We start from the raw sequence: 12,871 nt of genomic DNA, 5'->3' as shown, positions 1-12,871 counted from the left end.
CTCTCTACCCTGAAAAAGGAAAAACAAGAATTTTTCTCTTTTTTTTTTACAAAGATCTCGCTTAGATTAAAAGTGGAGACCGGAGTGGTCTTTCCCTCCTCCTAAAAGGAGTTTGTTTGAGCAAACAGAACAAAACAAGAGGGGAGGGGTAGGGAGGAAGAAGAACCTAAGAATAGTTTAGGTATCTGCCTGTAAGAAAATAAAAAGGAGGTCGGAGACTTTGAAAAAAGAAACTCCTACAAGGTTCCCCTACTATATTCTCTTTTTTGTGCCCGAAGGAAAAATTTGAAACAAAAATTCAAAAATGAATGCAAGTTCAGAAGAGAACGAAGTTTCCACCTGCGAAGAAACACAAAAACAAGCATTTCAGAGCAGGAAGAAAAGGGATTAAAAAATTCCAGATAAGAGAAATTTTACGATAATTTCCAAGAGGAAAAAAAGTAACCTCCTGTGGAAAGGTAAAGAAATTCAGAACAGGAGGAAGGAGGAACGTCTCTAGTAACGATTCCAAGAGGAAGAACGACACAGTAAATCCTCAAAGGGAAATCGTAGAGCCCGCCTGTCGAAGTAAAAAAATATAAGACTAGGAGGGAAGAGGGAATTGAACGAAGAAAACAATTCCGGGAAAGGTCAAAAAAATTTCAAACAGGAAGGAGACCCCACCTGTAAAGAACAAAAAAAAATTTTTTTTTTTTTTTTGGGGGGGGATTGAATAACCAATCAATCAAGGTATAATTGCGTAAGCCGAATTAAACAATCCCCGAAGCGTCTGTGAATAAAATATTAATCAAGAATTTTATTCAGAACAGAAAGGAAAAGGAATTGAGCTTTAAGATCCGCCTGTGAATAAAATATCAATCAAGAAAATTTATTCAGAACAGAAGGAAAAGGAATTGAGCTTTAAGATCCGCCTGTGAATAAAATATCAATCAAGAAATTTATTCAGAACAGAAGGAAAAGGAATTGAGCTTTAAGATCCGCCTGTGAATAAAATATCAATCAAGAAATTTATTCAGAACAGAAAGGAAAGAGAATTGAAGAATTAATCAATCAATAATCAATCGAAAATCTTAATAAATCAATTCCAGAAAGCAAGGAAGGAACAGAGTTGAAGATCCCAACCTGCAAAAAGAAATAACAATAACACCCTCGACAACAAAGTGTAGAGGCTGTCTAGAATTTAATTCAAAGACGGCACCAAAAGCCACCACGCTTTGAACGTGAAGAACAATAACCATGACAGGTGGTGAAGGCTTGCTGCCACGTAGGCAGGCCAAGCCCGGTGCCTCGCGAACGCGCTAGCGATGTGGCGCGACGAGAATCAAACGTTAGAAAAACAATTTAAGTGTCACCAAAAACACGTCTAAAAAGTCACGCCAGGTGTAAATTCTGAACACAATCTTACACACAAATGGAAAGATTGAAATTAAAAGGGAGAATGCACCACAGATAAGCGAAAATAATATACCAAAGCTCAAAAAAGATTTGAGCTCTAGGAGACTTATCTGAGCACGTCTTGACAGGTGGCTTGCCGAAAGCAAAAGAGGAAGATGGACGCTAGTTGCGCGGTGATCATGGGTAGTAAGCCTGAACGGGAGAGGGCGCGCTCGCGCTTTTTAAATTCTTGGGAGTTCTTTTCGGGTATGGCAGTCCAGAGGGCTGAACTAGCAAATCAAGTAGATGTATGGAGTTATTGAAGTAAATTTCAAGTTGTTGAGCGCTCTCGAGAATACAAAAATTCTTCCCAAGTTACCAATGAAAAATCAATTGCAACTGTATGGAAATTAGTAATTTTGGTTACAGAAGTGATATTTTAATGATTTTTTAAGGTGTGCTCTGTACAACATTGGCATACCATAGTCCTACCTGTAGATTCCCCACAGGCAGGGTGGTAGCAGTGAACAAGTGGCTAGGTCCACCCATGGTTTCAAATCATCTCGCGTGTGAAGGATTCATATGCACCTGGTGCACGGGAATCCTTCACACCCTTTTTACTAAAATAAGTATGACTTTACATCATAGCTAAGAATTCTAATTGTGCTATGACACTTAATGAACCATATGGATCATTTGTTGACTTCTCTTTGCTGTTTTTTTAAATAAGATAAGAGCATTTTTCGTGATCTTCACGTAAATACCTCCTGCTCAGCGTGGATATCAATTTTTGCCTAAAGAGGGAGCGCGATATTATTCACAAGCCGGTAGGCACTTAAGAACCAAGTTTGAAAGGATTCTCGTAAAATTACGTCACTCTCGCCGATGAATATTCATTAGATTGTGGTCGTGCGTGTTCAATACACAGTGCATGCATGCAGAGAGTTTGTATTGAACACGCACGACCACGATCTAATGAATATTCATCGGCGAGAGTGACGTAATTTTACGAGTGTCCTTTCAAACTTGGTTCTTAAGTGCCTACCGTTTGTTTAAGGTTTTGCAACTTATACTGCTAGCTGCATTCTAGGCGATCGGCATTATTTTCTTGCTCGTTCAATCCACTTTCATCATCATCTTGTCAAAAGATGGCGTACTTTACCAATAAGTATATACATGAGATGCAAGCATCTTTAAACAAGAGGTACAAAAGACCCAGCTCCGTTAATAACGGTGGTTGTTTTTACTTGCACACTGTAAGCAATTTTTTATTGGATAATGTACATACACTTGCACGCTGCACTTCACCAGTACGACAATACACCAGACGGTGGACTGTACTGTTTCCAGAAGAAGAACCTGTTGATTTTTGGTACAATTTCCTATTATGCACTGACGACTTGAATCGAGAATGTTCAATAGGAAAAATAGCTTTTCGATTGTTGTTTGCTTCTTTCCACCGCAGTATCAAGGATAACTAAGGACGGATCGAACGGTTGAGACTTGGAGGTAAGCGATAAAAACACTTTTATAAATAATTTCCAATTCCTTTTAAAACAAACTTAAATCATTCCATAAAGAATACCATAGTGGAGAAATACTGAAAGGTTTGGCGAGTTTCATTCCCTCACATTCGTTTGATGAGTGAAAACGTCAAAGTCCACTATGAAATCACATGCGTTGTGCGAGGTTAGTATTACTAACCTCGCATGTTGTGTGATTGGGCTAGACTCTTTCCAATAGGGGAGACAATCTCCCACATTGGAGACTTGCTTTGCAAAAGGACAAAAGAAACAACACCAACAAAAGCATAATTTTTTCCACCCAAAATTTTGTCTCACTGAGGTCAGAAGCCCATTTGTTTTGTGTGTGATTGACAACAAAAATCCTTATCAAAACAAAAGTAGACGGTGAATTTTTAAAGTAGATGGTGAAAAGGGGTAATTTGTCATGAGGAATCTGCTTATCACATTTTTATTTGCCGCCAAGGTAATCCTTTTGCCGCAAATGTAAACAAAGGAAATTAGTCTCCAAAACTGGAGACTGTCTCTGAAATTGGATACCCAAATTCTTTACAAAAGTCTCTGATATTGGAGGTAATTTCCCACATTGGAGACAGTCTCCAATATTGGCCGTGCGCCTCTACTCACTACTGGTAATGAAGGCCTGAAAAAAACTATTTTTTTGTCTACTCTTTTGTTTTCTTAACAAAAAAACTGTAGACCTAATGTTTAAACAAGTGGAATGCCTCTGGCCGTCTCACCTGCATCACGCGGTTCAATATAGCAGCAGTGCTGACTTTGAATACTACTCTAACTCGCACAAGATGTGCAGTGATACATGGTTACTCTTATGTCCACTTTCTATGAACTAGACCAATAAACTTACAGAGATATGATGGTTATTCAACAAAAAACCCCAACATGGCCAAAGTTCATTGACCTTACATGACCTTTGACCTTGATCATGTGACCTGAAACTTGCACAAAATGTTCAGTGATGCTTGATTACTATTATGTCCAAGTTACATGAATCAGATCCATAAACATTCAAAGTTATGATGGGAATTCAACAGATATCCCCAATTCGGCCAAAGTTCATTGACCCTAAATGACCTTTGACCTTGGTCATGTGACGTGAAACTCATGCAGGATGTTCAGTGATACTTGATTAACCTTATGTCCAAGTTTCATGAACTAGGTCCATATATTTTCTAAGTTATGATGACATTTCAAAAACTTAACCTCAGGTTAAGATTTCGATGTTGATTCCTCCAACATGGTCTAAGTTCATTGACCCTAAATGACCTGGCAAAATCGTGATATAGGCCCCGCTCGAGAAAAACTTGTAATCGATTATACCACCTCAATGTCTAGGTTGCTAACTTCAGCTCACTATATATACTCGTGATATAGGCCCCAATGCTGTGTTGAATGGCTTTGAATGCCCGTTCGCGGGGCCTGTTTCACGAGTATATTACTATAACCGTTATATAGGCCCCGCACTACGACACTGCAGACACTCCAACACAGTAGCGGGGGCCTATATCACGAGTATATATTAAGCTTGCATCCTAAGATAGTCACGAAACAGGCCCCGTCCAATGCACTTGTCCCAGCATTCGCACGTGTGTGGGGCTCGGATGACGGCTATATTAGTATACTCGTTATCGAGGCCCCTTACACTGTAATATAATGGAAAATAACGTGGTCGTGGGGCTTGTTTCCCCGCGGCCGGTGAGAATTATCATGGGCGGCACTGTAGGGTGTCGGGGGGGGGGACCTCCAACTTATTTTCCAAAGAAACGAAAGAATATCATGGGCGGTGCTGTAGGGAGGGGGCGGGGGGATGAGGGTCTCCAATTTATTTTCCAAATAAACTGTTAATCTACTTCTTCAGAAATTAATTTGTCGATTAATTCATGTATTGATATAGTTATTAACTTGTTCATTTATTTATCAATCGATTTTATTCATTAATTAATGTATTAATTAATCATTTAATTTATGTGTTTTTAGTGGTTTTTTTTCTTTTGTGATATAGAGATCAAGTCAGAAGTATCATTCGTTTTAAATTATTTTTATGTGCAGAAGTTCATTTATTTCAATATATTTTTATTTATTAATTAATATATTTTTATTTATTAATTAATATATTTATATTGATTAATAAATGCATTTATATTTCAGTTGTTTTTTTTGTGATGTCGCGAATCACAGAGGTATCATTCCTTTTTTAATTATTATGTGTGAAATTTCATTTATTTATTCATCAATTTATTTCAATTGATTCATTAATGTATTTTATATTTGTTAATTAATCATTAAATTTATTTGTTTTCAGGAGCGGAGTCAGAGTTATCATTCGCTTTTAATTTGTTATAATTGATTGTGCTTATTCATTAATCATTTAATTTATTTGTTTTCAGTTTTTTTCTTTTGTGAAAGAGAGAGTCAGAGTTATCGTTCGTTTTTAATTCTTTTGATGTGTGGAAGCTATTTATCAATAGATTTTAATTGATTAATTGATGCATTTATATTTATTTATTTATTACCCATTTAATATGTTTCTTCTCAATTTTTTTCTTCTTTTGTGATATAGAGAGTCAGAGGTATTCGATTTTTAATTCTTTTTATGTTTGGAAATTTATTCATTTCATTTCATTTATGATCTATATATGATTGTATTTATTATTTTTTTAATCTTAGGTCTTTTGGGGATACATGGTCATACATTTAATTTATTTTTCATTTATTTTTATTCATTTGGTAAGTTATAATGGCTATATAAAATGATGGCGGCAATCATTGTAAAGCTTAGCCTATCTTCTCTTTCACCTGGTATCCTCAGAGGATTCCTCGATAATTCAGGCATCAGTGGCTTTGACAATTTTAAGAAAGTAATGCATAGATATATAATCTGAATTTAAAAATAATCGTTTACCTTTTTTGAATTAGTCATAGTTAAGGGGTGTTATAACCTTATTTTTCGTTACATAATAGGAATTCATATTTTGTTTAGAGGTCAAGTTCACCCCAGAAAAATGTTGATTTGAATAAATAGAGAAATATCAAGCTAGCATAACGCTGGAAATTTAATCAAAATAGGATATAAAATAAGAAAGTTGTGATATTTTCAAGTTTCGCTTATCAGTGATATACATGTATATTATGCACAACTCATTTGCATGCAAATGATACAGTTGATGTCCCTTGCTATTTCTTTTTTTTTAATTATACAATATATAATTTTTCACAGATTTTGAAGGGCCAACGTGAATGAACCATACGTTCAAGGAGGAATTGTTTCACTTGACAATGAGAAGAAAATTGGAAAATATAATATTTCATACAATACGATACGAAGAAATAGTGAGTGGGTGGCGTCATTAATTTCCTCATTTGCATACCATCCTGGATGTGCATATATAACTATTATTTTTAAATTAAACTAAACTTCAAATGTTATAACTTTCTTAAGTTACATCCGTTTTTTATTGAAATTTTCAGCGTTATGATCGTTCGATTTTCCTCTTTTTATTAAAACAATTTTTTTTGTTGTGGTGGACTTGTCCTTTAAATTGAACAATTGATGTATTTGTTTGTATCAAACTCTTTTGTTTTATTTGAGCTTGGACCAACCATTATCGTTAATTTCTCTTTTTTTTTGCTTATGGATTTGATCTCTCTGTATACCGTATATTATATATAATAAAATATATTTTGTTACCTCACTGAAGCCATATACGTGAAACTTTAGAGAGAGAGAGAGAGAGAGAGTGAGGAAGGGGGCTAATGCATTACTAATTTCAAGTTCTCCTTCGTATTGTTTCACTTACTTATTCATTTCCTGGTTTATTCATATATTCATTTATTCGTTCATGATTGCACTGTTTTGGGGAAAAATGCTCTATATTAATTGACACGATAGGCCTACCCTTAAAGGGGGTAGTTTACCCTGACGCAAATTTGATGATAATTTAAGCAGAAACATAGAAAAATATTCTTAAACTAAAGGTTTGAAGAAAATATTTTTTTTATTGCGCATTTTGGTTAAGAACTTCGATATTTTCTAATCAAATATTTCCATTCTCATACTTTAATTAGTGTTTGTTATATGAAATTGTATTCCACCCATGGATGTCTTGCTAAGATCAATTGTGAATATCACTTTTACGCGCCCAGTAACCTGCACAATCAAGGTACTAATGGATTATTTGTTTTTCTGTTCCAACCATGAAGAAGCGAAAACGGAAATCAGCCACTTAGTTTGGTTTTTGAAAACACAAAAACGAAATCACAACGAGAAAAACGTGTTGTGATTTGGCTTTTGTATATAAAAAAAACAACAGAATTAGAAATACTTTTGTGCTTTATCTGATTTCGCATTCTAAATTTGTGCATTTATATAAGTATAAAAAAACAATATCAGAACATGCCACGATTCGTAACCTCACCGTATATGTATGATGCAACTGCATGACAAACAGTGCCTATAGAATTGTTGGATGTTGCCTAGAAACAGGATACTATGTTAGTGGTAATGAAACTATACATGTAAATCATTGTCAAATAATGATATTTACAGATGAATCCAACATGACCAAGCATTATCATTTTGGATGTATATCGTAAATACGAATCAAATAAAGTTATTTACTTAACCTCCAGAAACTATTAAACGTACGAAGCTGACAAGGTAACAAATGTCACTTAAACACAACAGTCATATCATTTCGTCTTCAAGAAATAAAATTATACAAACGAAGAAGTTTATGAAGCAGTAAATTTAAAATATAGAGAAATGAAAAAAAAATATCCACGTAAAATTTTCGATAAAAAATAAGCAGGGCACTTGGAACGATTAGGGGGTGCTGTGGGATTTTTTTAATGGCAAAAAAGAAGAAAAAAATATTATACTCCAAGATAAGGGGACTTTGGTAAAAAAAAATATTGCTCCCAAATAAAAATAACTATAATAGATTATAGACCTATAATTTTATGCTTCCATCTATTCAAAGAACATAACGGTTCGAGGAAAACGTCAATACGAAAATCATTCAAAATGGATTATTTTATTTTGTAATCGATCAAATTCTACAAGGAAAGTTAAGTGTTGAACAAGATGCCCCCCCCCTCTCTCTCTCACTCCTACTTGTCAGCATGCAGTGCTTAAAAAAAATTGTGTCGATATATATATCAACAAAATTCATCTCGAACTTCGGTCGCATTCGCATCCTTTTTTCCAGTGTGAAAAAAATCAGCTCGCGCCCCTCTTTTATATCCTGTTTAATGCGTCACTGTAAAGTCCTTTTCCCATTTTAAGTTTAGTAATTAAATATGAAATAAATGTTTGTTGTTTAGGGTTTAAGAAAGCTTAATGTGCTCCATTCATAGCTTTTGATTATAATCATACACAAAATGTTCGCAGTTAGCGTTGTCGTTTAGTTCGGCCGTATAGTCATGGTGGGCCTACATGCACCTTGTTGGTAAAAATTAAAGTAAATATTCCATATAACAACCCCCCCCAAAAAAATGAACCTCTTCTTCTTTGAGTGGCTGACCATGGATTTCATGAATGGCAATGTGTCCAACCAGCCTGTATCTCCGCCCCTTTGAAAATACTGGACCCGTACCTGTGAACGACGCATTCAACCATGCAGACAGTACGTCCTATGCACCACCGAATGTCTTCTCAAATTTGCGCCCCCCCCCCCCCGCTACGAAATCTCGGATCTGCATGGGGGACACATTAAACTCCTGAAATGAAATATCACAGAGAAAAGGAAATAGTAGAATAATTCGTGCTTAAAAACAAATCGTAAGAACACATTGAGACACTTTTTCCGAAAATATTAAATCTTTTAATAAAAACGGGAAATCGGGGGGGGGGGGGGGGGGGGGGGGGCGTGAGGGTATATGAATTAGTAAATAAATGAATACCATATAATGCTTCAATATTGAATAAGAGAAGAAAGCCTATTTGAAAAAAAATATATATGTTGACTATTTACATCCAGGTGATTATAAATAGATATATGATACATGAATAATATGGATTCCATCGCAGCATTACGTCAAGTGAAAGATTGGGGGGATGGATTATACAAAAAAAATGAATAATTTTATGGACACCTCCCTCCCCACAAAAAATAATTACGATGAAACTGCTGGGGGGGGGGCTCCAATTTATTTTCCAAAAACAAGGGAAATAGTAATGAACTTCCACACATAAAAATGATTAAAAACGAAAGATACCTCTGACTCTCTACATCATAAAAGAACAAATAAATCAAATGAAATATGAATACAATAAATAATTATTTAAAATGGATTAATGAATAAATTAAATGAACTTCCACACATAAAAAGAATTAAAAACGAATGTGATACCTCTGACTCTCTAAATCACAAAAGAAAAGAAAAATAAAACTGGAAATAAATAAATCAAATGATTTATCTTGATTAATCAATAAATATAAAATACATTGATTAATGAATTAATATAGATTAATGAATAAATATACATGTATAACATTTATCAATCAATAAGCCTATAAATACATTAATTAATCAAGTAAAATAGATTGAAATAAATGAACTGATTTATAAAATGATTTAAAACGAATATTTCTGACTCGATCTCTATCACAAGAGAAAAAAGTAACACTGAAAACAAATGAATTAAATGATTAATTAATACATTAATTAATAAATGAAATTGATTGATAAATAAATGAACAAGTTAATAACTATATCGACAAATAAATTTCTAAAGAAGTAAATTAACGTTAATTGTCTCTCCTTGTTTATTTGGAAAATAAATTGGAGACCCTCACCCCCCGCCCCCTCCTACAGCACCGCCCATGATATTCTTTCGTTTCTTTGGAAAATAAGTTGGAGGTCCCCCCCCCGACACCCTACAGTGCCGCCCATAATAATTCTCACCGGCCGCGGGGAAACAAGCCCCACGACCACGTTATTTTCCATTATATTACAGTGTAAGGGGCCTCGATAACGAGTATACTAATATAGCCGTCATCCGAGCCCCACACACGTGCGAATGCTGGGACAAGTGCATTGGACGGGGCCTGTTTCGCGACTATCTTAGGATGCAAGCTTAATATATACTCGTGATATAGGCCCCGCTACTGTGTTGGAGTGTCTGCAGTGTCGTAGTGCGGGGCCTATATAACGGTTATAGTACTATACTCGTGAAACAGGCCCCGCGAACGGGCATTCAAAGCCATTCAACACAGCATTGGGGCCTATATCACGAGAATATATAGTGAGCTGAAGTTAGCAACCTAGATATTGAGGTATGATCGATTACAATTTTTTTCTCGAGCGGGGCCTATATCACGAGTATGCCAATGACCTTTGACCTTGGTCATGTGACATGAAACTTTAATAGGATGTTCAGTAATACTTGATTAACCTTATGCCTTTTATGGCCAAGTTTTATTAACTAGGTCCATATACTTTCTAAGTTATGACGTCATTTCAAAAACTTAACCTCAGGTTAAGATATGATGTTGACGTAGACCAAAAGCTTCGGTCTCTGTTATGTTGGTTGTTCAGCTGAACTTCGTTGGCTTCACTCACCGAGGAGAAATTAAAAAATTAAAAAATGTTAAAAAACTCCTCGAAACAGACGGCTGCCAGCTGTCTAATGTTGACGCCGCCGCCGCCGTCGCCAAAGCGGCGCCTAGCTATAGTCTCACTTTGCTTCGCAGGTGAGACAAAAACCCAGCTATTAATGCAAATAAAATCAAATGAAACTGGACAAAACTGTGGACATACCCTAAAATACACTTTCGGTACTTGAATGTAGGAAACGCTGTCTTCGTAGTTCGTGTTGTCGGCCGGGGTGCTGCTGCTGCCGGCCGCAGCTCATCAGTTAGCCGGTGATGAAGCCGAGTACCGTACCGTAGATAGAGCTAGAGTTCACGTTCAGTCTTGATCTTAGAAATTATGACGAAATTAAGGTCGACTGTTGAAAAAACTTGAATTGCTCATTTGCATAGTTGATGGAGCGGCTTTGCTGATTGTAGATATCAAAAGCTAAGAGGACAATTGGAGCTTTTTTCAGCATTCCGATCCGATTGGGATTCCAATCATAGTGATGTATACTATTCAGCAATTACATGTCGTCGAACGGGTTGTTTACTTCTGGTTCTTGACACGTGTACAGTTTGTTTACGTGTGATTATATCGTGTAGAAAATAGGCATACGCTGGCCGTAAAACACCAAACTGCTGGATTCCACATCTAATTCCAGGCGCGACAACTTGAAGTCATCATGACAGCACCCCGTCATCATCAAAATCAAGAAAATAAAAGGGTAAGAAGGAAGTTGAGAAATATATGTTTGTCTCCGGCCGGGGTTTGTCTGTAATTGGTCCTGGATAAGGTATTTTAAAGATAATTACTTGGACAATATGATAATATTTAAGAAACTAAATCTAGGGCAGCTCCCGGGGGGGGCCACTTACATTGACGAGTGGATACCATGCGCGACCAAAAAAACACGTAAAAAGGATGTCCTTTTCACGATAGGGCACGTTACGTACGTAACGTGAAAAGGGTGTCAAAAACACAAAAATAATGAAAAAAGGGTATCTATTTCGCTAGTAAAATTACGTGTTTAGGGTCGAATTTGCGGGGATGATAAAACAAAATTAAAATGTTTTATAAAGGATGTCCTTTTTGCCCCAACACTACGTGTTTATACTATAGAGTCCTATTTGCGCGAGGTGTAGAAGGTGGGGTCGTACTAAATTAAATAAGGTAAAGCCGACAACCAAAGGACCCGTAACAATGAAACATTCCTGTACTTGTTTAGGGGTTCATTTCAGGGAATATTTGCCAAGAGTATCGTTTTGTTTCCAGTACTTGTTAAGGGTAGGGTTTCACACGCCAATACTTGTTAAGGGTTGCATTTTCAGAATATGGAAATTACGTGTTTAGGGTGCTTTTCGAGACCCCATGGTCGCGCATGGTATCCACTCGTGAATGGAAGTGGCCCCCCGGGGGGCAGCTATAATTTCGATTAATAAAGGGTATGCACCCTACTCCTATTCACATTCCTGTAAAAGTAGACTTAGTAGTCAGTAGGCCTATACAGTGCGTTTCAAATTACTATCTCTATATCTTGGTGTCAATAGATGCTCTGAGGTCTTATTCTTCAAATGCCATTAAAATAATTTAGTTTCGTTCATGCTTGAGCGAACACGGAATGTTTTTGTCTGGGGTTAAGAAGGAGGCTTGCGCCAAAATGGCATAAAATGATAATAGTGTGGTCGGACTTCTTGCTAATCAGCAGTCTTCCTCTTAACCTTTTCATTATCTTTGCCATAATTTTCGAATTATGCGGTCAGAATTCATTTCCAAATCTACTTATTTGCTTGAATAGTTCTGTTGTTCCTTTTTAATAAGTTCTCTTTTAGTTTTAACAATAGTCCTTCATTAGGCAAGAAAATTTTTTTAAACCGAAGTGAAATGAAATGAATTGAATTGAAAGTATGGGAGAGGGTCATTTTTTTCAAATCCTTTCATTGTGTGCTACAAAGGTTATGGTGCCTTTGAACAGTGGCATACTGATGGATGGGGGCTCGGGGAGCTCCCCCCCATAAAATAAATCATAACCAAGAAAAAAGCGGAAAGTAAAATAACAGAAAAAATAGAAAGTGAAATATGATATCATTTTCTGAATATTATGTCAAAATCACAAAATTTGATATTTTAATAAAAAAGTGAAATTTTTTGCTTGCTCGCTTCACAACTTTTTGATACATTTTACCCGGTCTGCCGATATCTTGCTCCTTCAAAACTGACTCAATACACCATTGCCATTGAAAGACATGAATCCTTTCCTGTTTGTCCTGTCAAGCACATAATTAACTTGGTGAAGGATTCAATAACCCCTTGAAATTAGGATTCATGTCTTTTATAGGTACATAACATAATTTGTTTCACATCATAAAAAGATTTGAAAA

At 35.9% G+C, this 12,871-nt stretch overlaps 1 protein-coding gene across 1 annotated transcript in view; it reads right to left on the bottom strand.

Annotated features, from left to right (window-relative positions):
* The window catches only part of LOC121417186 (vacuolar protein sorting-associated protein 13B-like), a 73,379-nt gene extending 62,614 nt beyond the window's left edge, over positions 1 to 10,765 (bottom strand). Inside the window, exon 1 of the mRNA XM_041610792.1 lies at positions 10,677 to 10,765. The gene's annotated coding sequence lies outside the window, so the exon portion shown is untranslated. The remainder of the gene's footprint in view (positions 1 to 10,676) is intronic.
* Positions 10,766 to 12,871: the final 2,106 nt, after the last annotated feature.

The sequence above is a fragment of the Lytechinus variegatus genome, chromosome 1 (genome assembly GCF_018143015.1).
Source record: "Lytechinus variegatus isolate NC3 chromosome 1, Lvar_3.0, whole genome shotgun sequence".
Classification (NCBI taxonomy): Eukaryota; Metazoa; Echinodermata; class Echinoidea; order Temnopleuroida; family Toxopneustidae; genus Lytechinus; species Lytechinus variegatus.
The sequence above is the reverse complement of the archived record's forward strand: the minus strand, read 5'-3'. Positions and strand labels throughout refer to the sequence as shown.